Genomic DNA, 26,204 nt, shown 5'->3' with positions numbered 1-26,204 from the left:
AATTTGAAGGTATGGTCATCTTAGTGAAGGATACTATTATGCACTACAAAGACAGTGACTCTGGCTCCAGTTATTAGTCTATGTTAGGCCCTCCTGGAGAATATTTGCATATTGGAAAGGTTCCATGACTGCATCTAATTCAAAATTGTGTGAAATTTGGTCAGCCAGAGACATTTCATTTTAGCCTTAAAAAACAGGAGCTGCCCCAGCACCATTCCCTAAGGAACTCTACTACTGACTTGCCTTTTTGTGGAGCAGACTCCCCTATCCTAATTTGTTTGGTCCTATCTGTGAGACAGTTGGCTATCCAGTGGGTGATATAGAGATTTATACCTAATTCAGTAAGACTTTCAACACTGCCTGAGTAGGGAATTGTGTTGAATGGTTTGACCAGGTTGAGTTATGCAGCATGCCCTATTTTGCCCTCATCCATTGACCTTCTCAAAGAAATCCACTATCTCGAGTAGGCATGACCTTCCCTTGATGAAACCAAATTGAGTTGGTCCAGCATCTAAAGATTTCCTTTGTCATTATTAATTATATGTGTGACAATTATTTCCATGACCTTGCATATAATTCTAGTCAGGATTATGGATCAGTAGTTTCCTGGGTTCATGGATGACCTCTGTTTTCTAGATCCTTTATAGAGGGATAAAAGTTGCAGTTCAATAGTCACTTGGTACAAAGTCTGTTTGAGGGCTACAATTGAAAAGTGTTTCTAGAGGCCCCAACATTTCATGTTTCATGCTATTAAGTTGGCATCCTGGGATGTTATCAGCTCCCACAGATGTATTTTTTTGCCTTGGAGATGCATTGAGGACCTGTTCCATGGTGATTATAGGGGGGGGCATGTTTGGGGGTATTTCTAGGGAGGTGTCAGGGGGAGAAAACGGGGACAAATTGGAGATTAATTTGTTGGCCAGTAGGTTTGCTATGTCCTCAGGTTCAGTATAGGTGGTTCTATTTAAAATTAATTTGGTACATTGTTGTGTAATTCCTTTGAGGTTTCAAACAAAACTGAAGAATGACCTGTAACTGTCATTAGCCTGTAAGGCTACTTTTATTTAAAATGTGGCTTTTGTTGACTTAATTAATCCACTTGTTGTTTATTTAGTTTGATGAGGGAGCTTTTACCTTGCTGGGCACTGCACTTCCTGTTTTGGGCTTGGAGTTTATAATCTATTAATGTGATTTCACCAGGGTGGCATATAAGTTCATTGTGAACTTATGGGTAGGTACTGCAGCCTCTATACAGCTGTATATGTGACTGAAGAAGGTTCTTGTTAAGGACTCAGTGTAGGCAGCAGTGTTCCCTGGATTTGAAGGGGGGCTTGAAATTTTGCCAGCATATAACTTAGAAGCAGAACATTTTCCTTGGAATAATTTCTAAAGTTCAAAGGTTACCTGATGTCCCAAGCTTTATTTTTTATTTCAAAGGAGATAGCTTTATGGTCTGACTTCACTAGTAAGGAGAATACACTCGAGGAGGCTAACGTTTCCCCCTCGCTGGTGAGGACTAGGCCTAAGATGCTAGTGCCCCTGGTCAGCATATATACTATATGGTCAAGGGTATTTGTGTTTACAAAGTCCAGGAATCTCTAGGCCTGCATGTTAAGGGTTGTGTATGATTCTGATTCCATAGTGGGGTAATTAAAATTTTCCATGAATATGATGACTTGAATGAGAGTGTCTCCAGTACATTTAAGTATATCTTATGGGTTCCCTGTGTCATAGAGGGTCACCTATAGCATGCAAAGATATGGTATGGGACTTTGTCTATGATGATTTGGATGTGGAGAAGATCAAGTGCATCATAATGTTTGACAATATTTGGTTTTTATATAAATTGAGATACCTCTGCCTTTTGTTCATTCCTGTGCAGTGACAGATCTAACTGTGTGGAAGTCATTATGGCCTTGCACTGTCACAATGCTCTCTTCTGCTTTAACCCACATCTCAGTAACCTCACAGACAATTACTTTCTCCAGTATGAGGAAAACTTGCAGAGAGTGGCATTTCTTATTTAGACTCCTAGCTTTGAGTAGTAACACCTTTAGATTTTCTTGGGCTGATGTTTTTCTGTCAGAAAGTTTATCAGTTAGGTAATGCCTAAACAGTGCACTATGGGGTGGATAAGGTTTTAGCCTGTATTCAAAAGCCTAGACAGGACAGGTACAGACTAACCCTAACAAAGCAGAAGGGTCTGTCAACCATATCTTCCCTGGCTGAAAAATATTGTACCCCCAGTGAGACTTTCAACACTTGACCAGGTTGACTTATGCAGCATGCACCATTTTTTTCCTCATCCATTGACCTTCTCAAAGAAATCCACCAGGATGAGTAGGCGTGACCCTCCCTTGATGAAACCAAATTTAGTTGGTCCAGCGTCTAAAGGTTTCCTGTGTCATTATATAATTATATCTATGCCAATAATTATTAAAGTCAATTATCTTCTTTTCAGATTATTTCATCATCCTTAGTGAAGGCAGTATACTGTTCATTGTTAGGCCCATACTGGCCTGGGACACAAAGTCTGAGAGCTCTATCATGTCCCTGTTTATATAGACCAGGGAGGTATGTTTCAAATAATTTACTCCCACATGGACTATGACTGGATCATATTGGCACTTGTAGCTCAGTGACCAGACTGCATGTTTGATCTGATAAGTCATTGCCTCTGAAACTAAACTAACCATGACTTTCTCCTTGTTAAGCCTGATGAATGGGACATTGGTGTGCTTAATAATGGAATCTCCTGTGATCAAAATGTTGGATTGTCTAGTAGTATACCTTATGGGCTTAGTATTAGAGGCACTGTGAGATGAGTCTGAATATATCTTAGTCAATGCTGTTTAGATAGTGCATTTTTGAAGCTGCTGATGGTGTTTATTGTAATTACTGTGTCTGAGAGGTACTTGAGATTTTGGGTTGGGCACATTACTTTTCAGTGCCTCAGCATATGCAGCTCTGTGTTTCTGTCCTATGTGTGTGTGTGTGTGTGTGTGTGTGTGTGTGTGTGTGTGTGTGTGTGTGTGTGTCATGTATTGTGCAGAGTTGTGAGTTTCTGACAGCCAGTTTGGTATTTGTAGTGGCTGTGTGTAAGAGAGTTCTTCCAGAGACAGAGTATAAGTATCTCTCACATACTATATCAGACTGGTTAAGAATTAAGTGATTGCAAGAAAAGATGAGACAATTGTTGCATTGTCTCAAGACTCCCATTTCTACCAAGCTTGCTACAAAAATAATAGGAAACTGCTGATCTATGCTTTCAGGTATACATATAGTGCGCTTCATATGAGATTCCAAGTCAAGGAAAGCTCCATTGGACTCTTTCCTCATCTACAGTTTTTCCCCACTATCTGCTTCACTACAAACATTGGTTCATTTGTCCTGCATTCAGATGTCAGTCTAAACTTCTCATCTCCCATCTAGCTTTCTGCCACTGTGCACTTATTTATCAATCACTCTCTACAGCACTTTCATGCAGTGTGACAGGAATTTGATATCTCTGCACTGCAAACAGTTGCAATTGTCCCCTTTGTTCTTGTACATCGGCACAAGTCTTTTTTGTTCCTGTACACTGGCACAAGAAAGTTCTTCAGTCATCTGGAATATACATGTCTCTCCGTACCACAATGAGTGAGGAGCAGGCTGCAAGCCTGAAATAGAAAACAAGTCACTGAAAATGAACAAATAAATGCATAAAAGATTGCCACTCAAAAATCAAAAGGAAACATCTAAATCATCCTATAAGAATGTCAGATATAGCCCTGTAAGCAAAGGGCTATCTAAATATATACATACATTTTGAAGTCTTATAAAATACATATAGCACAAATCAACACATCTAAAAAACACAACTTTTCAGGGTGGAACTAAAATGTATAGCTCTTCTTCAGCTGATGACCTTCCAAGTTGTTGTGTCTTTTGGCTTATCCTGGTTAGGGGTCGCCACAGCAGAACTCTGGTCCGCTAATGTTTGGTAGTGGATTTTTACGTGTCGAGTTACCAGCCCTGACGCACAACCTTCAATGAAGGCATGCCCATTCATGCATGCCTCCACACAGAAGACGCTCTAGCTGAGAATCGAACGCGACAATGTCTTGCTGTGAGGTGACAAGGCTACCGCAGCACCACTACTGTGGGTAGCTGATGACCTTCCAAGTAAATACCTAAAAGTAGCAGCCAGTATAGCATTACCTATCCTGTCTCAATCTTTATAAATAGGTCAATTCAGGAATCCCAAGTTCCCTCTCTCTGAAAAATGTCACAAGTTATCCCTCTTCACAAAGGAGGAAATTCAACAGACATTAATAACTTTAGACGTATAGCAACCTTATCTCCCAAAAACAATTGCTAGACTATCTCCTGCAGGAAGAACTCCTAGCCCATAAACAATATAGCTTCTATCCTTCCCATAGTATTAACACTGCCCTTCTAACCTATAAAGATATAGTCAATAAAGCTAGAGATACTGGCAAACTAGTCTGGTCCTTATTTCTGGACTTGTTTAAAGCTTTCAACACAGTTTGTCACAGCAAATTTCTACTTCAAATGTCCTATCTAGGTGTCTCACAGCCCACGCTTCTGTGGTACAAAAGCTACATATCCAATAGGTATCAGTCAGTAAAATGGCACTCCATGTTCTCACCTTACATCTCAGTCACCACTGATGTACCACAAGGCTCTATCCATGGTCCCCTCCTCTTTAACATTTTTACCAACACCCTCAATACATCCACACAAAAGGCCACCCTAATAAAAAATGTAGATGATTCCACTCTCATTTACACATCAGACAACATGCTACACCTCCAAATAATTACTCAGGAAGCTTTAACAGTCACTGAAACATAGATTCATAACTCACAACTTATGCTCAACCCAAAAAACAACAAACTGCTACTCACCCCCCCCCATTCCTTATATCATGAAAAAACAAAATTTAAAGTCCTCTTTCTTGATAAGAAAACCATTGAAGTTACTTCTCATAGAAAATTATTAGAGGTGCTAGTGGATGATAATCTTACTTTTGACCTGCATATACAAAATTATATAAGAAAACTTAATAAAAAAAATAGGGACGCTTTACAGATTCAAAATCTTTCCCACCAACACAACTAAAACTAGACTAGTCACTACTTATCTCCTCCCCACAGTTCTTTACGGTGCTCACATCCTTGCTACCCTCCAAGCTTCACAAAAATTAAAACATGATCAATGCTATAACAAAGTTGCTAAATTTGCAGCAAATGCCCCTTTCAGAACCCATCACTGTATAGCACTAAAAAGCCTAAATTTGTTAGACCTGCCTCATCAACATATACACAGTTTCTTACCACCTGCAAATTTATCCAGCATCCATCTGCTTATTCAGCACTAAAACCCATTCTACAGACTTTGCTCCCAGTCTGTCATTGTGATCTATTAACCAAAAACACCTGAATATATACAAACCTAACAAATCTTCTGGGCTTTGTTTGTACAAGGTTGCTAAGTCCTGGGACTCCTTACCTGTATCCATCATGTCAATATCCTCTCTTCCATCTTTCAAAACCATTCTGAAAAGCTTTCTAGCTAAAATCTGGGTTTGTCCTTGCTCAAAACTAGTATAAACTATATCCCTAAATGTGAACAAGTACTTCTTTAGTCCTTATACCTAATCTCCCTTACTCACTTATTTCCTTACTTCTATTAAATTTCCTTCCCTGACATCCTCTCTAAATATACCTTAAGCCTGTTTTCCCTCACTTCATAATTCCTGTTTGTATTAGACAGGGGCGGCTCGTGGCATAGGGCTGCCGGACTGCAGCCCCCTCAAAAATAAAAAAAGAAAGAAAAAAAAATGAAAAATAAAAAAAAATATTTTTTTAAAATTCACAGACTTCGCGCATGGACCGAGTCCCAGCTTATATCAAGGCAGCCCGGCCGTCCCCATAGGGGGACACAAGGAGCATCTGTGCACTTTTACAGTGCACAGACCCACCAGGATTATGGGACGCATCCAGACTGCAATTGAGTTTGTGCTTTTTCTTTTTATTTGTGTGTGTGTGTGTGTGTGTGAAAATGCCCCAGGTGCTTATGGTGGTGTGGTAGGGAATGCCTCAGGCTTGAACCCTGTACCCTGTATGCAGGTGTTAAAGACTTGAGTTCCCTACCCACCACCATTTGTAAAAAAATTTCAGATTTTTACCTCATATTCGATCTGATCTGTTCCTCATAATATCTGTGGTTTGTAAATGTTGCAATGCTTGATATTTGATGGTGTAGTAGTAGCATTGTTGCCTAACAGCTGCAGGTTCTTGGGTTTGATTCTTGGCTGGGGTTCCTTCTTTGTGTGGTCTGTATCTTCTCCCTGTGTTTGTGTGGGTTTGCTTTTGTGCCCTCCCATGTTACAAAGACATGTCTGCATTATTTCTTCCTGGGCCTCTGCTGAAAATTTGTTTATTTGTTCCAAGTCAGACTGTCCTGATTAAAAAATGTTAAATAAAATTGATAGGCATTTGAATTTCAGACTTAAGGGTTTCTGAATGTTTAATTCCTTGCGTATTTGATGGTGCAGTGGTAGTATTGTTGCCTCACAGCTATAGGTTTTCTGGTTTGATTCTTGGTTGGGGTGGCTTCTGTGTGGAGTCTGCATCTCCTCCATGTGTTTGTGTGGATTTGCTCTGGTGCCCTGCCATTTTACAAAGACGTGTCTGCAGTTTTAATCCCTGCTGAAAATTGGTTTTGTTCTGTCCGCAGTAAAATTGACAGGCATTTGAATTTCAGACTTCAGGTTTCTGAATGTTTAATTCCTTGCATAATTGATGGTGCGGTGGTAGTATTGTTGCCTCACAGCTATAGGTTTTCTGGTTTGATTCTTGGTTGGGGTGGCTTCTGTTTGGAGTCTGCATCTCCTGCCTGTGTTTGTGTGGATTTGCTCTGGTGCCCTGCCATTTTACAAAGATGTGTCTGCAGTTTTAATCCCTCGTCTCTGCTGAAAATTGTTTTTGTTCTGACCGCAGTAAAATTGACAGGCATTTGAATTTCAGACTTCAGGTTTCTGAATGTTTAACTCCTTGTATAATTGATGGTGCAGTGATAGTATTGTTACCTCACAACTATAGGTTTTCTGGTTTGATTCTTGGTTGGGGTGGCTTCTGTCTGCATCTCCTCCCTGTATTTGTGTGGATTTGCTCTGGTGCCCTGCCATTTTACAAAGACGTGTCTGCAGTATTAATCCCTGCATCTCTGCTGAAAATTGTTTTGTTCTGTCCGCAGTAAAATTGACAGGCATTTGAATTTCAGACTTCAGGTTTCTGAATGTTTAATTCCTTGCAGATTTGATGGTGCAGTGGTAGTATTGTTGCCTCACAGCTATAGGTTTTCTGGTTTGATTCTTGGTTGTGGTGGCTTCTGTGTGGAGTCTGCATCTCCTCCATGTGTTTGTGTGGATTTGCTCTGGTGCCCTGCCATTTTACAAAGACGTGTCTGCAGTTTTAATCCCTGCTGAAAATTGGTTTTGTTCTGTCCGCAGTAAAATTGACAGGCATTTGAATTTCAGACTTCAGGTTTCTGAATGTTTAATTCCTTGCATAATTGATGGTGCGGTGGTAGTATTGTTGCCTCACAGCTATAGGTTTTCTGGTTTGATTCTTGGTTGGGGTGGCTTCTGTTTGATGTCTGCATCTCCTGCCTGTGTTTGTGTGCATTTGCTCTGGTGTCCTGCCATTTTACAAAGATGTGTCTGCAGTTTTAATCCCTCGTCTCTGCTGAAAATTGTTTTTGTTCTGTCCGCAGTAAAATTGACAGGCATTTGAATTTCAGACTTCAGGTTTCTGAATGTTTAATTCCTTGTATAATTGATGGTGCAGTGATAGTATTGTTACCTTACAACTATAGGTTTTCTGGTTTGATTCTTGGTTGGGGTGGCTTCTGTCTGCATCTCCTCCCTGTATTTGTGTGGATTTGCTCTGGTGCCCTGCCATTTTGCAAAGACGTGTCTGCAGTATTAATCCCTGCATCTCTGCTGAAAATTGTTTTTGTTCTGTCCGCAGTAAAATTGACAGGCATTTGAATTTCAGACTTCAGGTTTCTGAATGTTTAATTCCTTGCAGATTTGATGGTGCAGTGGTAGTATTGTTGCCTCACAGCTATAGGTTTTCTGGTTTGATTCTTGGTTGGGGTGGCTTCTGTGTGGAGTCTGCATCTCCTCCATGTGTTTGTGTGGATTTGCTCTGGTGCCCTGCCATTTTACAAAGACGTGTCTGCAGTTTTAATCCCTGCTGAAAATTGGTTTTGTTCTGTCCGCAGTAAAATTGACAGGCATTTGAATTTCAGACTTCAGGTTTCTGAATGTTTAATTCCTTGCATAATTGATGGTGCGGTGGTAGTATTGTTGCCTCACAGCTATAGGTTTTCTGGTTTGATTCTTGGTTGGGGTGGCTTCTGTTTGGAGTCTGCATCTCCTGCCTGTGTTTGTGTGGATTTGCTCTGATGCCCTGTCATTTTACAAAGACGTGTCTGCAGTATTAATCCCTGCGTCTCTGCTGAAATATGTTTTTGTTCTGTCCGCAGTAGAATTGACCGGCATTTGAATTTCAAACTTCATGTTCTTCAGAATACATAGTAGCACAACCTTTTTTTCTAGCAATTTTCTAAGTTTATAAGATGAATATTTTAAATTTGTCCCTATTTTTGGGACTGTATTCCCCCATTATTGGCTTCGTCCAGGTTTTTGTGCTAAGGTTGACAGCTATGGCAAGAACTGAATTCACTGAATATGGACTGTAGAATTGTGCATATTTACTGATAAAGGTGCACTGTAGAATTGTGCATATTTACTGATAATGGTGGACTGTAGAATTGTGCATATTTACTAATAATGGTGGACTGTGGAATTGTGCATATTTACTAATAATGGTGGACTGTAGAATTGTGTATATTTACTAATAATGGTGGACTGTGGAAGTCTGAGTAGACTTTTTATGATAAATGTTCTCAACTGGGCAGTTTTGCCATTATGGGTGCATATGTTTTGTTTCATTGCTTACTGGAAAAATGTTCAAAACAAATTTAAAACACCCTCTAACAAGTGTACTGTATTGTACAAGGAATATAATTTTTAGTACAATGAGGAAGGTGTATCAAAGAGCACATGTATGTTTCATATGCAAGGGGCCTATGATTGAAAACAGCCCAAAATTAATCTTTATCTGCCACTGGCAAAATGTATTTTCTTTGAATGTGGGTTTCAATGCTGTTTCAATGAATGTGAGTTTCAAGGGCAGAGAAGTTTTAATGCTAAGTTTTCATTGTGAGACTGCATTGCTTTGTTTAACAGATTACTTAATGTTTGTGCTGTAAAATACAAAATAAAACTTTCAAATGAAGTCCAATCATTGAAGTAAAGCAGTATGCACATTAGTGTTTATGGTAAATGGGTGAAATAGCCAAGTAATGGTTAATTGGAATGGCTGCAGAGGCTCCAGTTCAACCATTATTTTGTCAGGGGGAAGAGCAGCAAACTCAGACAGGCCCAGCTGAACTATACCTCCCAACTGTCCAGATTTTCAAAGAATGAATAGATTTTTGCTTCTTATTTTTGGTTTGTTGTTCATAAAATTTGTAGTTTTAATTCCTAAATGATTTGCCAGAAGTCACTAAATAATAAGTTTCAGACTTCATAACCTTCATAAAAATGCATGTTAAAGTAAGAGCCGTTCTATCAACTGTCTCAATTTATACAAGAGCAATTTTTAGTACTGTTTATATGTGCCCCAATATATTTGGCCTTGTTCAGATTTACTGCATTAACAGGTTGAGAGGTACATGCAAATAAATTGCTTTATAGAATTAGGCATAGCCAACCTCTCAACTGTCCCCAATTTTGGCTCAAAATGTTGCTCTTCCCCTAATAATCCCTCCATAAAATAGCAATTTTGGAAGAAAACATGGAGGGTTTACAATTAAGAAATAACTGTAATAATCAAAGTTATAGATTACTTGAAATGCATGTAGATTCTTTTATTTTGTCAGCTGCTCAAGGTAGCAGTACTAATATTAAAGTGTCCCTTCTTTGACAGGTAGAAGCTGTATTGTGTGTCTATTTTATATTTTTGCATCACATTTTTGGTCCATTTTTCATAAAATTGTGTTTTTTGGCAAATTAGTGACAAATCACTAAAGACTGAAGTTAGAAAATGACAGACATTTGAGTTTCAGATTTTATACCCTTCAGAAAATTCATACTAATGCAAGACCTATTCTATTATCTTTCTAAGTTTATTAGAGCAATATTTAAAATTGTCCTTCTTGTTGTGCCTTTGTCCCACTTCTGTGTATGGCTTTGTCCAGATTTCTTGCTCTTGAAGTTGAGAGGTATGACAAATGTGTCAGGGCCATCACAGTCAGCCAGAGAGATTTCAAATTGTGACATGCTTGTTGCACCCCACTCCCCATGTAGTGACTCTGGATGTGTCCAAGCAAGGCAAGGAGTAGTTGTATCTACCTTGGATGGGGAGGACACACTGCATAAGTACTACAGTGGCTTTTCATCTGTCCTTGATTTTGCAGAATGGTCTGGTTTCTGTCATATTTTTGTACTGTTGATTTATGCTTATTACTCAAAGTGCCTGTTGCTCTGTGTTTAAGTAGCAATGCTTTAATGACCATAAGGTAAGCTTGTCTGACATCGTAAGATGCAAGTAAGCTTTAATAAGCATACTGTTAAAGAATTGCCAACATTGAAAGCCTTTCTGTTGTTGCCATGCAGAGAATACTTGACTAGATAATGTATAAGCCTTGGGTATTAAAGGACAGGATTCCATTATTTTAAAAGCTCATTACACTTGTTGGAGACTTCCAGTCATCTCTACAGGCTTTACCCGTAAACTAAACAGAATGCCAATCATGTGTGGTCCATAACCTGTACAGTAATCCTTTAAGCAATGTATCTTGAGCTTGTTTCTTGTTTGCTTTTCATTTTTACTTTTATCATGTTTTCCCCATGAAACGTTGTCAGGCAGCAGGTCTTTTTGGATAAGAAACATTTTTACAAGTGGGGCATCACATAGATTTCTACTTTCAGCATGTTGCTTGGTACTTTAATAAAGCTGAATATATTATAATTAGAACTGCAGTGCAAGGAGAAGTAGTTTGAGTTGAGTGCTTCTGGTTTTTCTTATACTTGATTTTGACTGGCATTCCAGTAATGTATTTAAAAGTAATTTATTTTTCATGCCTCACAACCTTTTGTTTCCATCTAGATATTAAGTAAGCTGTCATGCAGCCAATGCATTGAAATATTTTTATTCTTCTACACTTATTTTTGTCTTGATTGGACTTTCATAATGATGGTTTGCCACCCAGGGCAGCGTATTTAATTAAAGTTAGTTTTTTTGTGGTTTTGTGCATAGCTCCTCCCCTTTATGGTTGACCACACCCCTTCCCTTTGACCCCGCCCATTCAGCGTCTCCTGCAGCCCCCCTGTGATTTGAAGTCACCAGCCGCCACTGGTATTAGACTAACTTACCTTTAATTTCACTATAAACTGCATAACATTTCTCTAAATATTAAATGATTGTTATATAACTTGTATCAAGTCTTAATGTATTTATATTATGTCTAATTTGTTACAATTATTTAAATTGTAGCTGTTTTTGTTTCTGTTTGAAGACTAAAATTATTGTTGTTAAAATTTTTGTGATAATTTGGAGCTTTTCTCCCTAGACCTCCACTGAAAATGAGCTTCTACCCAGTCAGACTTTCCTTGTAATGCAATGTCAGTAAAATAAATACAGAAATTAGCAGGCTATTGTTAAATGTTGGATAGCTAGTAATACATTTGAAGCCAAAAATGGTGATGAGATATGAATGTGTATTCTACTGTTGCCATTACGAAAAGTTAATGACACCACTTTGTTTTGTATAACATGGCAGAGTTTGTAGCCAGTGTTTTTATAAAGTTTCTTGAAGTGGATATTTTGCATTTTCCCTGTTACTTTAATTTCAAGGACTATGACTACAGCTTTTAACTTAATAAGTCATCAAGTATTACTGCTGTAGTGTGATAAGTTAGTTAGGTAGCTGTTCTAATCCCAGACATGGCAAGTATTTGTCTGTCTATGCAGCGAGTAATGCTTTTTAGGGTAGTCACACTCCTTACAATTCAAATGCTCATCTTTGTAAGGCTGCTGATGTCATCCACCAAGAAATACACCCCGGGGAAGCATGTAGCCCAGTAATCTCTGGAGCATGTCCTGTAACTACATACCAATTAATTAATTAATTAGGTAGCTGTTCTAATCCCAGACATGGCAAGTGTGTGTGTGTGTGTGTGTGTGTGTGTGTGTGTGTCTGTGTGTGTGCGTGTGTGTCTGTGGAGAGAGCAATGCTTTTTAGGGTAGTCACACTTCCTACAATTTAAATGCCCATCTTTACCAAGGCTGCTGATGTCATCCACCTAGAAATACACCCCTGGGAAGGAGGTAGCCCATAACTGCTATAGCGCATCATGTAACTCCATATGGCTGTAGTGTGATAAGATAGTTAGGAAGCTGTTCTAATCCCAGACATGGCAAGTTTATGTCTGTCTGTGTAGAGAGCAATGCTTTTTAGGGTAGTCGCACTCCCTACAATTCAAATGCTCATCTTTGGAAAGGCTGCTGATGTCATCAACCTAGAAATACACCCCTGGGAAGGTTGTAGCCCACTAATCTCTATAGCGCATCCTGAAACTGCATACTGCTGTAGTGTGATAAATTAGTTAAGTAGCTGTTCTAGCCCCAGACATGGCAACTTTGTGTGTCTGTGTAAAAAGCAATGCATTTTAGGGTAGTCACACTCCCTACAATTCAACTGTTCATCTTTGTCAAGGCTACTGATGTCATCCACCTAGAAATACACCTCTGGGAAGCATGTAGCCCAATCATCTCTGTAGCATGCCCTGTACCTGCATACTGCTGAAGTGTAATACAGACCTCTGGTAGGGTTCTATACCCACCCATGGTGATTCTGGATGTTTTGTGTGTGTTCCAATGTCTGTGCAGGGAGAAATGCATTTTAGGCTAGTCACACTCAGTGCATTTCAAATGCCCTACTTTGGCAATCCTGCTGATGTCATTCATTGTGAAATACACCTTTGGGGAAAGAAGTCTTCATCAATCCATGTGGTGCGTCCTACAACAGCTCCATTCTGTAGTGTGTTATAGACCTCTGTTAGGGGCTCTATACCCACACATGCTGATTGTGTATGTGTGTCACTGTCTGTGTAGGGAGCAATGCATTTTAGCCTAGCCACACTCACTGCAAGTCGGATGTCCTACTTTGCCAATCCTGCTGATGTCATCCAATGTGATATACACCTTTGGGGAAGAGGTACTCCAAAAATCTCTGTTGTGTGTACTATACCTGCATAGTGCAGTGCTGTAGTATAATAAACTAATTAGCTAGGGGTTCTACTCCCAGACGTGACAGGTGTGTGTATGTGTGTGCAACTCGTATCCTGTGTGGAGGTGGGTGTGAGTGTGTGATACCTGCCCCAATGGGAAGTGGGTTTTGCAAATTTCTTATATGGTGGCCCTAGTATATATATATCACAATGTCCACCATACAGGGATAACAGATGTGAAATAGCCGAGATGTTGGGGTGCAAATCCATACTCATACATGACATCAAGGCTGGGCAATCACAGTTAGCAACCCCAGTATTACCCAGAGCACACTCTAAACCCATGTCCCATACACACACACACACACACACACACACACACACACACACACACACACACACACATGCCTAGGCAACAGCCAATATGTGGGTAGTACACTGCATATTGGCCACTGATAGTCACTATGGAGTGATTACAGTGGGCTAGAGAGGGCATGGCATCCTATCCAACTGTCCAATAGGCACGTGCATGCAGACAGTGCACCTTCCCCATGTTCCCTACTGGATACCTGCAACACCTGTGGTGCCATCACATGTGACCCAGAAAGGACATACCATGCCTGAAAACATGCCCTGTATGGACAGATGCCACTAACACCGGGGAATGCTGTTAGCATGCTATCAATGTAGGTGCAGGGTAAACCTTCCATCCATTACCAGTTCCCACCACAGGTGGCCAAGACTGGCACATCTGCTGATAATCTGTGTACACAACATGGGCCAGACACCCCAGGTACGGTTCCACATGTCACTGTACATGCATGTGGGAGGTTTGCATATCCCAGACACCATCCATATCATGGACTAAGAAACACATACATGGCAAGTGATGCACAGCATTGGCCACACACAATAGTCACCCAGGTGACTGGATGGGGGATACAATACCCACCTGTGTGGGCAAATGCAGAAACCACAGCCTTGAGCCACAATGCTGACCTTTGTCATGTGGCCTGATGCCAAGTTGTACCCATCACCTAGCCTTGTATAGTCATCTGGCACAGTTAGCACCACACATCCATACAGAAATGCACCCATGCATGTCAGTACTGGCACCCTTTGTGTTTGTGTGTGTGTTGCAGGATGCGTATGATCACATCCACACTCACTACAACCTCCATTGGCATACTGATGCTTGCTGTCTGATGTCAGACACCTCCCCATACCCTTTGCCCATATCACCACTGTGTGTCCCTGTGAGAATGTGGCTGTGTTGTTGCTGGCAACTGTACATGCGGAGAGGCACGTGTACTACACCTACCATATAGCTACAATATCTCTGTTGCAGATGTCACTCACCAGCACATAAATGTTTTGAGAGCTCCACAATATGTAACCTATGTGGCGCATCCAATAACTGCAAAGAATGGGATAGCATGACACAGGCAGCAGGGGTTTGATACCCTGTGCTGGTAGGTGTGTGACACAAGCATGCTTAAGTTTTTCTTCTCCCTCCCCTCCCTGATGTGTCTTTGTCTCTATCTGCCTCTCTCACTCCCTCTCTGGTGGATGTGGAGACCTACATCTGCTTTGCTTAGGCAGCAGCATGTGTATTTTCAGTGATGCACATGATCAGCTGATGGCCTCTGCATGAATTGTAACCCTCCCCTAGCTGATTGCATGTGGAACAGCTGTGGTAACATTCCCATAGTCAATTGCATGGAAACACACTCCAATATCTAGGGATATCATGTTGGTGTTGGCCCTTTTCATTCATTGTGAGCAGGAACTAGATCTGTTGTTTGGCAAACAGCATCTCAGATGGATTGGAGATTTACCTCTAACAACATACACTGTGGAAACAGGGCAACACACAGGAGGGGGATGTGCCTGACCTGACTACAGACTCTAAATGTTGCTATACTGCATGCAGAGTAATGTTGGTTTAACAGTGCGTGTGTGGATATGGCTGTCCTAATGTTTTAATACCTGCCATATCAATTCTATGTTTATGATGAATCTTCATCTGCAGGGTCATCTGCAGACTGGGCAGTGTGTTGTGCCCTTGGTTTCATGTGTTACCCACAGAGCATGTATCTGTGAACTGCAGAAGGTAGTGTCTGTAGATGGTGAAAGCCGTGACAGTTACTGACTTCATATCCCTCATAGGACATATTTTGCAACAAACCCTATTACAACAGTAAATGTATGAGATTATCACAGCAACATGTCAATATTGGCCCTGTGTATGTGCTTCCAGCCACAACTATGTCAACCTTTGTACATATGTCATGCATTAAGTGGTGCATATGTGCTGTACACCATCATTAATGTCATCATATCTGATAGCAAGCCAGTGAGATATCAGAATGCTACACGTTATGTACAGTAGGGATTATATTTGATGACATAACCTGGACATTCTGAGGTCGTTTGTACAGTACTGAGGTCTGTGTACCTATGGTGAATGTCGACAGTGTGGGTGTTGTGAATATGTTCTTTAGCCTGTGGTAGATGTCATTGTTATAGGTCCCGTCCTATCTGATGTTACATGCTGCTCCACTGTATGTTACCGTATTGGCTTACATGTTTGTAGGGCCATACACACACATGTCCCATACCACAGACAGACAGCAGACCAAACCATGTAGCAGCCCAGTATATGTAGGGTTAGTCTGTGAGTGGCACAAATGAGGATGGAGTTGAACAGATAGTCCATATACTGTAATTTTATGATAGCTTTACCATATGTGGCTGTGGCTGTGTTCACATTGGTTGTGGTTATGAACTTTCACACAGGTGTATCTTACCCTGTACTGTGACATGCCTGCATAGCCTGCTATATATCCAGGTACATGTGCATTCCCCCATAGGAGATGTAGGCCAGTGTTGAGCCAGTTTGCCTGTAGCCTGCACAGTGCATTGTTACATGTCTAGCAGCTTAGTGTACTTACCCAGTGAGATGTCATATGTAGATACTTGCTGGATGTACTGCTGCCAGGCCTCTCTTAACAGTCATGTATGTCAGACAGAGCAGTGGGATGCTGTACAGATGTATATCAATATCTAGTGGGTAGTATGTGGCTATGGCACCCATGTACCAGCGGTTATTATGTGTCAGTCCAGACAGGGGTGAGTGAATGCACAACCTATAGTGACATATGTATACCAGTTGTTATGTGCTATATCACTCTACATGGCTATTAACATCCATATTGTCAGGCATGGTACACATGTTTTGCACTAAGGGGTTCTGTGTATACCTCAGGACTGTAAAGAGTGTTTCAGAATGTCCACATATATTGGCCAATATCTGTGCTGCAGTCCACAGGGGCATTACATGCTAGCAGTGGTACTTTACTATGATGTCCTTAGGATGTCTGTCAGTAGCCAATAGCACACATGTGGAAAGCAGATGTGACCTCCCACACACACCATGTCTGTGAAGACAATCCAATTACAGTAGCAATAGTCTACTAATATACCTGCTATACATACCTGACTTCCACTTGCACTATGAAGTTGGGACTATAGGGGCCAGGGTAGGGCTACACTCCATGTCCAGGAGATATGGGGAAAATATCTGTCCATATTATCATCCAGATATCTATATATATATGATTACACATATACATATCGACATATATAGATGGGTATGTATATGTGCATAGATATACATATACACACCCAGATATATACATATATAGAGCAATATATGTCTACACAGATACAGATAATGATACATATGCACATATATGTATGGATATCTGCAAATATATTGACAGTAGTAGGTATATCGGAATAGATATGCATGCACATATAGTTATAGATACCTATCGCTATATATATATATATATATATATATATATATATATATATATATATATATATAGATATATACACCAACATAACTAGGCATATTTGTACACATAGGACGTGCATACATATATAGCTATATACACATATATCTATATGTACATATACGTATACCTATATAAACACATATGTATTGATACATATATGTATAGATATGTATACATATGTACATATGAAGAGATGTACACATGGCCATATATATGTAGCACTATACAGATGTGTATACAGACATATGTATGTGTATACCTGTGTATGTACATGTAGACATCTATACATCTATGATATATATACAACCATATACCTGTCATGAGTAAACGTCACGGTTGTGTATACCCTCCCACATGTATCCCACCGTATGTATTTGCTATGTGTACATTATGATAAAACAACATATGTGATGCAACAGTCATATTAATGACAAGGACTACACAATCTAGGATGTAAAGGCAATTGTTTAGTACTACTCAATGTGTGTAATGACAACTATATTGGTAAAACAACAGCTGCCATGATGTAGTAGTTAAGTGCTGTAACTTCAGTGTAAAGGGTACTAAGTTCAAGACCTACATGGGTTGTTCATTTTGTTGCTGGGCAGAACAAGCTTTGTTGGATACAGAGTGGTTAAGGCAGTGTTTGTGCAATGTAAGCCAAACACGTCAGTATCGCGACATTGCTAGGTAGGGGTCTAGTCCCAGTGTTGGCAAGTAACAGTGTGCATGTATGTGGATGGATCTTCATCAGGTTGCAGGGTATACACGCCTCAGCAGGCCACCTGTCCATGTGGGACAGGCAATGCATGCACACAGTTCTGCCTTGTGGCTGCCATACACAGGTGTTTATGGATATCTGCAGACCATACCTGGCAGGGTGTGCAGTTCACTACCTCCACGCACAGACACGTGGACTGTGCCTGTCAGGGGTTCCCCAGGCATGTGCAGGTACAGGCGTTGAAGTGCTACTCTCATCTGCTGATGACATTTGTCCACTGGTACCACTTCCCTCCTGGGACTGGCCAGGACCATGTGCACGTGGCCTGCTGTGGTGTGGTGTAAACAGCACACCCCCCTACACTGCCGGGGCTGCTACTGCTACTATGGGAGCTCCTTGGTGTCCTAGCACACCCACGTTGACTGCTAGCTGTTGGTGTTGCTGGCCCACATCCTCACGGGAGTAGCCGCATCCCCACCACATGTTGAGGCACGGACACACCCTGGCTGAGGAGGGCCATCATCTCATCATGCCGTCTATCTATTGCTCTGTAGAAGCACAAATGACACCCAACAATTCATGGAGGCTGTCGCTTACAGATGTGAGAGCAGCCTTCTGCAGCCTAAGGCCCTGTCTAGTGTAATGCTCAATATGTGCCTGCACTGCAATTACAACCTGAAACATGCTTCTGCTGGTTGCAGCTATGTCACCTATGCCAGGGGCATGATATCCAGTGGCCCTACCACGAGCATCCTGGGACATCCGCCTCTGTGGCAGCCTGCCAGACAACCAGCTATACCCGCTGTGACCAGACACAGTAGGCATGGTTACCACACTTTCCTGTGCACTGCCACTGTCCCTCTGCTATGGCCACTGGTGATGGGGTGTGTATAGGCAGTATAACTGTGTTCAGGGGTGGGGTGTCTAAAAGAGGGATGTCGAATGTTGGTGCAGTGTCAGCCCCTGACAACCCCACCTGTGCCTCAACATTATCATCATCATCATCGGTGTCTGTATGGACACCTACATCAGATTGGATGCAGGAGAGACCCTGACCCACCTCTCCACCTGTGGGGAAAACAATAACTGCACTCTAAAACCTGTACAGCATTGCTTAACAGTACACACACACACACACACACACACACACACACACACACACACACACACACACACACACACACACACACACACACACACACACACACACACACACACACACACACGTCTCCGTAATATCTACCTGTCCATGGCTTTACAGACAGCCCCACATATATGTCCATGTGTTACCCCACCCTGCACCACACTTGTTAACATACACACATTGATACCACTCATTAACATCACAGTCCTCTAAATGCCCACACAAATGGGCACAACACAAGTCCTGTTGCTACATTACCTGCCTGACCTGTGTGTAGTGGAGTTACATGGCCCCAATGCTGTCATTCAGTATGCACCCTCTGTATGGCCGGAATGATGTGCATGGCCCCTATATGTGTGGGCTACTATGTTGTACCCGTAATAGCTCCCACTGGTGTGCCATGTGTATGCAATGCTCAGTGCATGCCAGATATGCTGCTCTGTCAGCCCATCATGTGTCAGCTGTAATATTTGGATACACTCCCTGGTGTTGACTGTTAGTTCCCCAAAGCATCTGTAGAGCTGCATACATGGATTGCAAGTGACCTTCAGGGGAAGGGGCATCACCTCCCACCACGTCACCAGAGTAACCCTGCAGGCAAACTAACTAACCATCAGTATGCACAAACACACAGACACACACACACACACACACACACACACACACACACACGCACACACATGCACACACACACACACACACACACACACACACACACACACACACACACACACACACACACACACACACACAAACACATACAGGTGAGGTTGCACAATGATCATACACACAGTCCTCCTATTATCCATCTGCCAACATGCAGAACATATGGTACAGAACAGCATGCAGTTCAGCTATACTCAATCCATGCTAGCAATGGTATACATGTGTATGATGCATGTGCTGTGACTAGGTGATTCCCCTTCCCCTGAATACCACTGCACCCATGTACACAGTATTGCTGTGCACCTGTTCTGCACCCTGCCATGTACTGTGCACCACAACTCACAGGTGGACACCCCATTGCGGAATGTGTAGTACTGTGTCAGTTATGTCAGCTGTACCTCTCACAGCCCCTATGTGTTTCAGCAACACATACCTGGGATGATATGTGGACTGTTGTCACTGGTGAATGCCTCCTGCCTGATTTACAGCTGTCAACATCAACAAACCATGTATGACCACTGCAGAAATGCTTACACTGACAATCATCAGAGCATACCATGACTATAGGGAGGTGTACACACCTTTATTGATTTTACACACACATCCGTGATCTGCCATGGGACCACAGTACTGCATATCTTAGCAGAACACAAGCCAGGTATGTAACATATGTCCTGTACTTTCACATGCAGTGTATACAGATTGTGTTAGGTGTGTGGCTGCTGACTGCAATGCATACACACCATGTGGGCATATGTGTGCACACCCTTATCATGATGGTTTATCACACCTCTTGTCTGTACTACAGCAGTCACTGCTCATGGCAGGATTATACCAGCGTGAGCCTTCGGCAATTGCCAGTGTATGTTCATCCTACACTATACATGTCCCCCTATTCTGCATGATTGCAAGGTCTACTCATGTGCACATCCCATGGTGTTCACACAATGCCACCACTATTTCACTGTGGGTAGGGTTATGGCTGCCACAGGTCCTGAACCTGACTATATGCAGATAAAACCATTCCTACCATCCTTAGGACCCCTGCTGCAGTGCACTGGTGTTTCATGCTGAGAACCCCCTCCCTCAGCTTTTATGCAGATGCATGACAGGTAAGCCCTACACATTTGTGTCAGCTTGCAGTGTCCCATACACAGAACACCACATGTTGCTGCCTAGACCCAGCTGATAATGTGGACTACTGTAATGCTGTATGCCATTGTGTATCTCTGCAGCAGTTGGCATTGCCCTACAGGTATATACACTGGTGTTGCACTGTATATGGGTATTGTTCAGAACATGTAATTACTGTAAGCCATGTCTACCAACAGTATGTTACTCCCTGTGGAAAAATTACGCAATGACAGGATGCTAGTTGTCATGCAGGTGTGTGACATACCCTTTCAATACCTCATCATGGTCGACCCTGTGAGACCATGCATTTTACAGCAACAATACATGCACATGTACAGCATGCATTTAGGGTAGGTGTGTTAGATGTGTGCATGGAATATACCATCACCATTACATGTCCGATGTGTTGGCATGTATCTACATAAGACATACTCACCAGCTACAGGCTGCTACCTTGTTGTTACCCCGGAGGGACCATCATAAGTGGGTGAGGGATGCAATGTCAGTGGACACACCTGTGGCACTGCTACAGGCTGGGTGCAATGCTACCATACATCAACCATAACTTCCCACAATACTACCACATCTGGACATCTGTTTATCACTACAATGCAGCAACACAATATATGTATGACATGTCAGATATGCATGATCTACTTGTACCACTGTGGACATTTACACAACAGTGGTCTACTGATATGCCCTGTGTCCTTACCTGCATGCTCCTCAGCTGGTGTGTGGGTGACACCCACCTCCATGAAGGGGTCCAGTGGTTTATTGTGTTCCGGATGGGCAGGTGCCACGAGGCTGGCCAGGAGCTCCTCCACATGTGTCAGGGGGATGGATGGCATGCCCCCCTCCATGGTAAGGTGATCCCTCTGGACTGTGGCAGCACGCTGACGGGCATTGCAAAGCAGGTGTCTGCAATGATGCCGGACCTGCTCATAACTGCGGTTATGCAGGCTGACATCATTGACCATGTGAACTAGATCATTCCACAGGGTGGTCTGCTCCTGCTGGTCATGGGCTGTCCTGCCAAAGAGAACCTGGTAGTGCTGAACGAGGTGATTGATAATGACCTCATTCTCCTCTGCTGAATACATGGGTAACCCAATGTTTGACATCTTGCCTGAAAGACATGAAGATGGAAACAGGCCTGAGCAACTCATATGGCAAGGTTACCACAGTTCATAATGCACATTTCTGTCACCCCCCACCATATCCGCTACAACAGACTGTACACACAACTCATTAGGTATGGCTACAGCTTAACTACTGTTTGGACAGATTGTGTATTGTACCACACCTTCTGCTATGTGATTGTAGCCATGTCCCCTGTGTTGATACTAACATTGCTGGCCTGTTACAGACTATTCACTTGCATGCCATTGTCAGGGCCACTGTGGTTACATATATGCCAGTGGTATGGCTGCTCTGAGATTGCTGCACATCTGACAGTCTGTGCTATTGAGGGGATCTATGCATGCTGTTGGACAGGTACCGGAATTGTGTAGACTATTACTACCAACAAATGTACTATAACAGTGACACAATAACATGTATATGTTCCATTGGCCAGCTGTTCCACCTTTCCACACCCATCTAACCAGGATACCTGGCCGCATCACATGTGTGTGCCAATCTGGGGCCTCCTTGTGTACTGTTACAGCAATATCATCAGGTGGAACCACCCAGGGGATGTTGGCCCCCTTCTCAGGGCACACACCAACATGTTTCTGTCCCCTGAGCTCAGGTCTAGGGTCTGTTCCGTACCAGGCTCCACAGACACATGAGGGATGTGCTACATCCGTCTAAGGCATCCAGTACACATTCACATGGCCAACATGCTCCTCTTGCTCAGCCGCCAGACCTGGCACCTTCAGGACTTGGGCTGCTGTTGTGAGTGGCAGTTGGTGGGAGCCTTGTTCCCATTGTGCCAATATTGGGGACCATGGGGTGTCCACATCACAAACCATACACACCATCCATGGATTTTACCCACCACATGTGTCACATACCACCTCTGTAGACTGTCCTCTATATCTACCAATCCTGACCACATCCATGTGTGTATCTGCCATACTTCCCCATATTGCCATTGCATACTTCACATACAGGGGCAATGTGGTGCTAAGAAGGGACTGACATGTGACATACCCATCCATGGTGCACACACTGCCAGCTGTAGATATCTGTGTGTATCGCTATGTGTGCTGCTGCCTCACACATAGCACACATCACTGTGGTAGTGATATAGGGGACGTCTTTGCATACATATCTGTTTGTGTGTGTGTTTGTACATATGTAGACATGTGCATATAAGTATATATCTATATATGTGTAGATATATGTGAATTCATATATATGTGCACATATATATATATATATATATATATATATATATATATATATATATATATGTCTACACATGGGTATATGTATATTTCTGGACATACATGCTGATATACATTTATCTTTATATATTATATATGTGACATATGTACACATATGCATACCTATATGTGGGGTACATTCAGACATCAGCTCCACAATCTCATAACACCTTCCTGCACAGCTGCACTGTTCTGCCTTGCTACAACACAGACAGCTGCCACATATGGACATGGCCTGACATTAGTGGGATATATGTGCGACCTGTTTGCAGGTAACCCTACTACACAGCTATGGCATTCTGGCATGCTACATTACAGGTTCACCTGGGTACCCTGACACTGGAGGTCCATGGGTCCCACATGTCCATCATAATGGCATTACTTCCACCATCAGCTTTTGGCCATGTCATATACATAATCCCCATTACACAACACACACTATGATGGCTTACATCCTGTCTGTCAGTGCTGACCTGCACAGTTAACAGCTATGGCTCTCTACCCACAGGGACAAACACTACTGTCCATGGCAGTTGTTCAGTTGAACATCATCACAACAACACCTGATGGCACATATAACTCATTCCACATCATCTATCACATTACGATGGACCAAGAGGTACATTCTAATACATGTACATATACTTCACATACCTGTTGTGGGAATGATGTATTTATGAATGGCAACTGCCTAGATGGCTGCATTTTCAGCTGTTATTTTTTCTGAGGTTTTTTTTTTCCACTTTTGTTTTAGCTTGCTTGCTTGCTTGCTTTCTCTGTCCAGTGAATGGATTGAGCTGCTTGGGGTAGACTGCAGCCTGGCTTTAGTAGGTGATGCACTTGATCAGGTGATGGCCTCTGCACCAGTCTGTGTCTTACACTTGCTAACTGCATGCAGCTTGCTGTTTAGTACTTCCAATTACCACTGTCATGGTAACCACCTACTATAAATCCCTACATCATGTGGGATTGGTCCCTTTACCTTTCCTCTGTGATGGACATCCTTCCTGGGTGTGGGCATCAGTGTTACAGACAGCAGGTAGCAGAAGAACTGGCACATTCAGGCCAGCTGCATATTTGTAGGAGGTTCCAGAATTACAGACAGAGTGTGAGTAGAGTTGTGTTATGCTTTGTACAGAACTGGTATTACAGGGTGCGTGTGTACATACTAGTTTACCTTGGAATGCAGTCTGTCTGCATAGCTCTCAACTGTGGGCCTATCCTGTTGGTGGCCAGAGGTGTGCTATCATGTTTTGTCTGTCCACCACACAGATCCTGTGTCAGATATTTCACTGGCAGTGTGTGTGTTGAGTGCTATCAGTACATGGCTACATCCATTTATGTTTCTAACCTGAATTATCTGACTAAGGGAATGTTGCAGACTATTCTGTATCACCAGCAACTTGCTTAGTGTATGGCAACAGTTTTCCACATATGGGCCTGTGTTTCAGCCTCTGTCCTCCACCTACATACCAAGCTTTGCACATATGACATGCTGTCAGGGGTTGTTCTGTAGTGGGCTGTGTGTATATCACACTGCCATTGCTGCTATCAGTCCACTGCTGTTGTATCCCCCACACATATGGTGGTGCTGGGGCCATATATGTGTGAACTTCACCTACACAATACCTGTGTGCCCTTATGCACTACAGAGGCCAGTGTATGTAACAGTGGTATATGGCCCTGTAGTATTGTGTCTGGAGGTGGGGATGCACCATAAATGACCTAGGCTGTTACAAAATGTGGGGGTATCAGGGGTGAGCTGCCTTAAAGTATCTTGATGTACAGTACTGTATAATTTACCTATATTTACATTACTCACATAAATTGGGTTAATGCAGGTGTACTGCCTCCTGCCATACAGACTGTTCTGTTTGTCAATGTGCTTGTGATGGTGTCAGTTATGCCTTGCTATGTAACAGTTACATCCCATTTGGTCAACTGAAGTCTTTACCACCTAGTGATTTTGTACAGAGTGTAGATAGAGGCTGCTGAACTATACACCTGCATTACATACTGTTGATTGTTTGGCATCCTTTGACCCAGTCTGTCTTTACTATTGTACAGTTTGATGGCTTTGGACTGGACAGCAACAGTTGTGAACCTTTCCAGACTACTGTAGTAGTATAACTGTTTCACAGTTGCATTACTCTGTTTATATGGATGCCAGTGTCTGAACAGCTATATGACATGGCATATAGAACTGTAATAGTACACAAATAAAGGTTTTCCATTTCTGCAAACCTGTGTGTGGTGTTTTTTCTATTACCTCTCTGTGGGTATGTGTTGCAGGTAATGATTGTAATTTGTATGGATGGCCCATACAGTGTCCAGTTGTTCAGGTGTGAACTGTAGGCATAGTGGTTGTTCCATATTGTGTGCACCTTCTGCATATGTATCTTACTGTACATAACTCTCCGTGTGTATGTGTAGTCACATATTTATATATATATATATATATATATATATATATATATATATATATATATATATATATATGTATATCTGTATCTGCATATATGTGTCTGTGTATATGTATCCTGGGGATGTTGATAGCTTCCAAAGTTTACATTTCCTATGGAAGCCAGACTGTACTGCATGATATGTTAGCAATACTGGCCTGACATCATACAGGTGAGTTGTAGTACTGTTAACATCTTGTGTCCATGTCATTTCAGGTCCTGCTTATGGGATCTTTAACACTTGGTAGTGTATTGCAGGGCAGACGTGTTTGGCTGTGGTGGGGGGGGGGTATGTCTATTCGTACATGACATTTATTGTTTGGGGCATCTCAACCCTTTAACAGTGCATGTGGACATATTTGTTTTTGTCAATCAACCATTGCTATCTACAGATGTGTGGTTTTATATATATATATATATATATATATATATATATATATATATATATA

Source organism: Protopterus annectens, chromosome 5.part0 (genome assembly GCF_019279795.1).
Source record: "Protopterus annectens isolate FY-2018-M chromosome 5.part0, PAN1.0, whole genome shotgun sequence".
Taxonomy (NCBI): Eukaryota; Metazoa; Chordata; order Ceratodontiformes; family Protopteridae; genus Protopterus; species Protopterus annectens.
The sequence above is the reverse complement of the archived record's forward strand: the minus strand, read 5'-3'. Positions refer to the sequence as shown.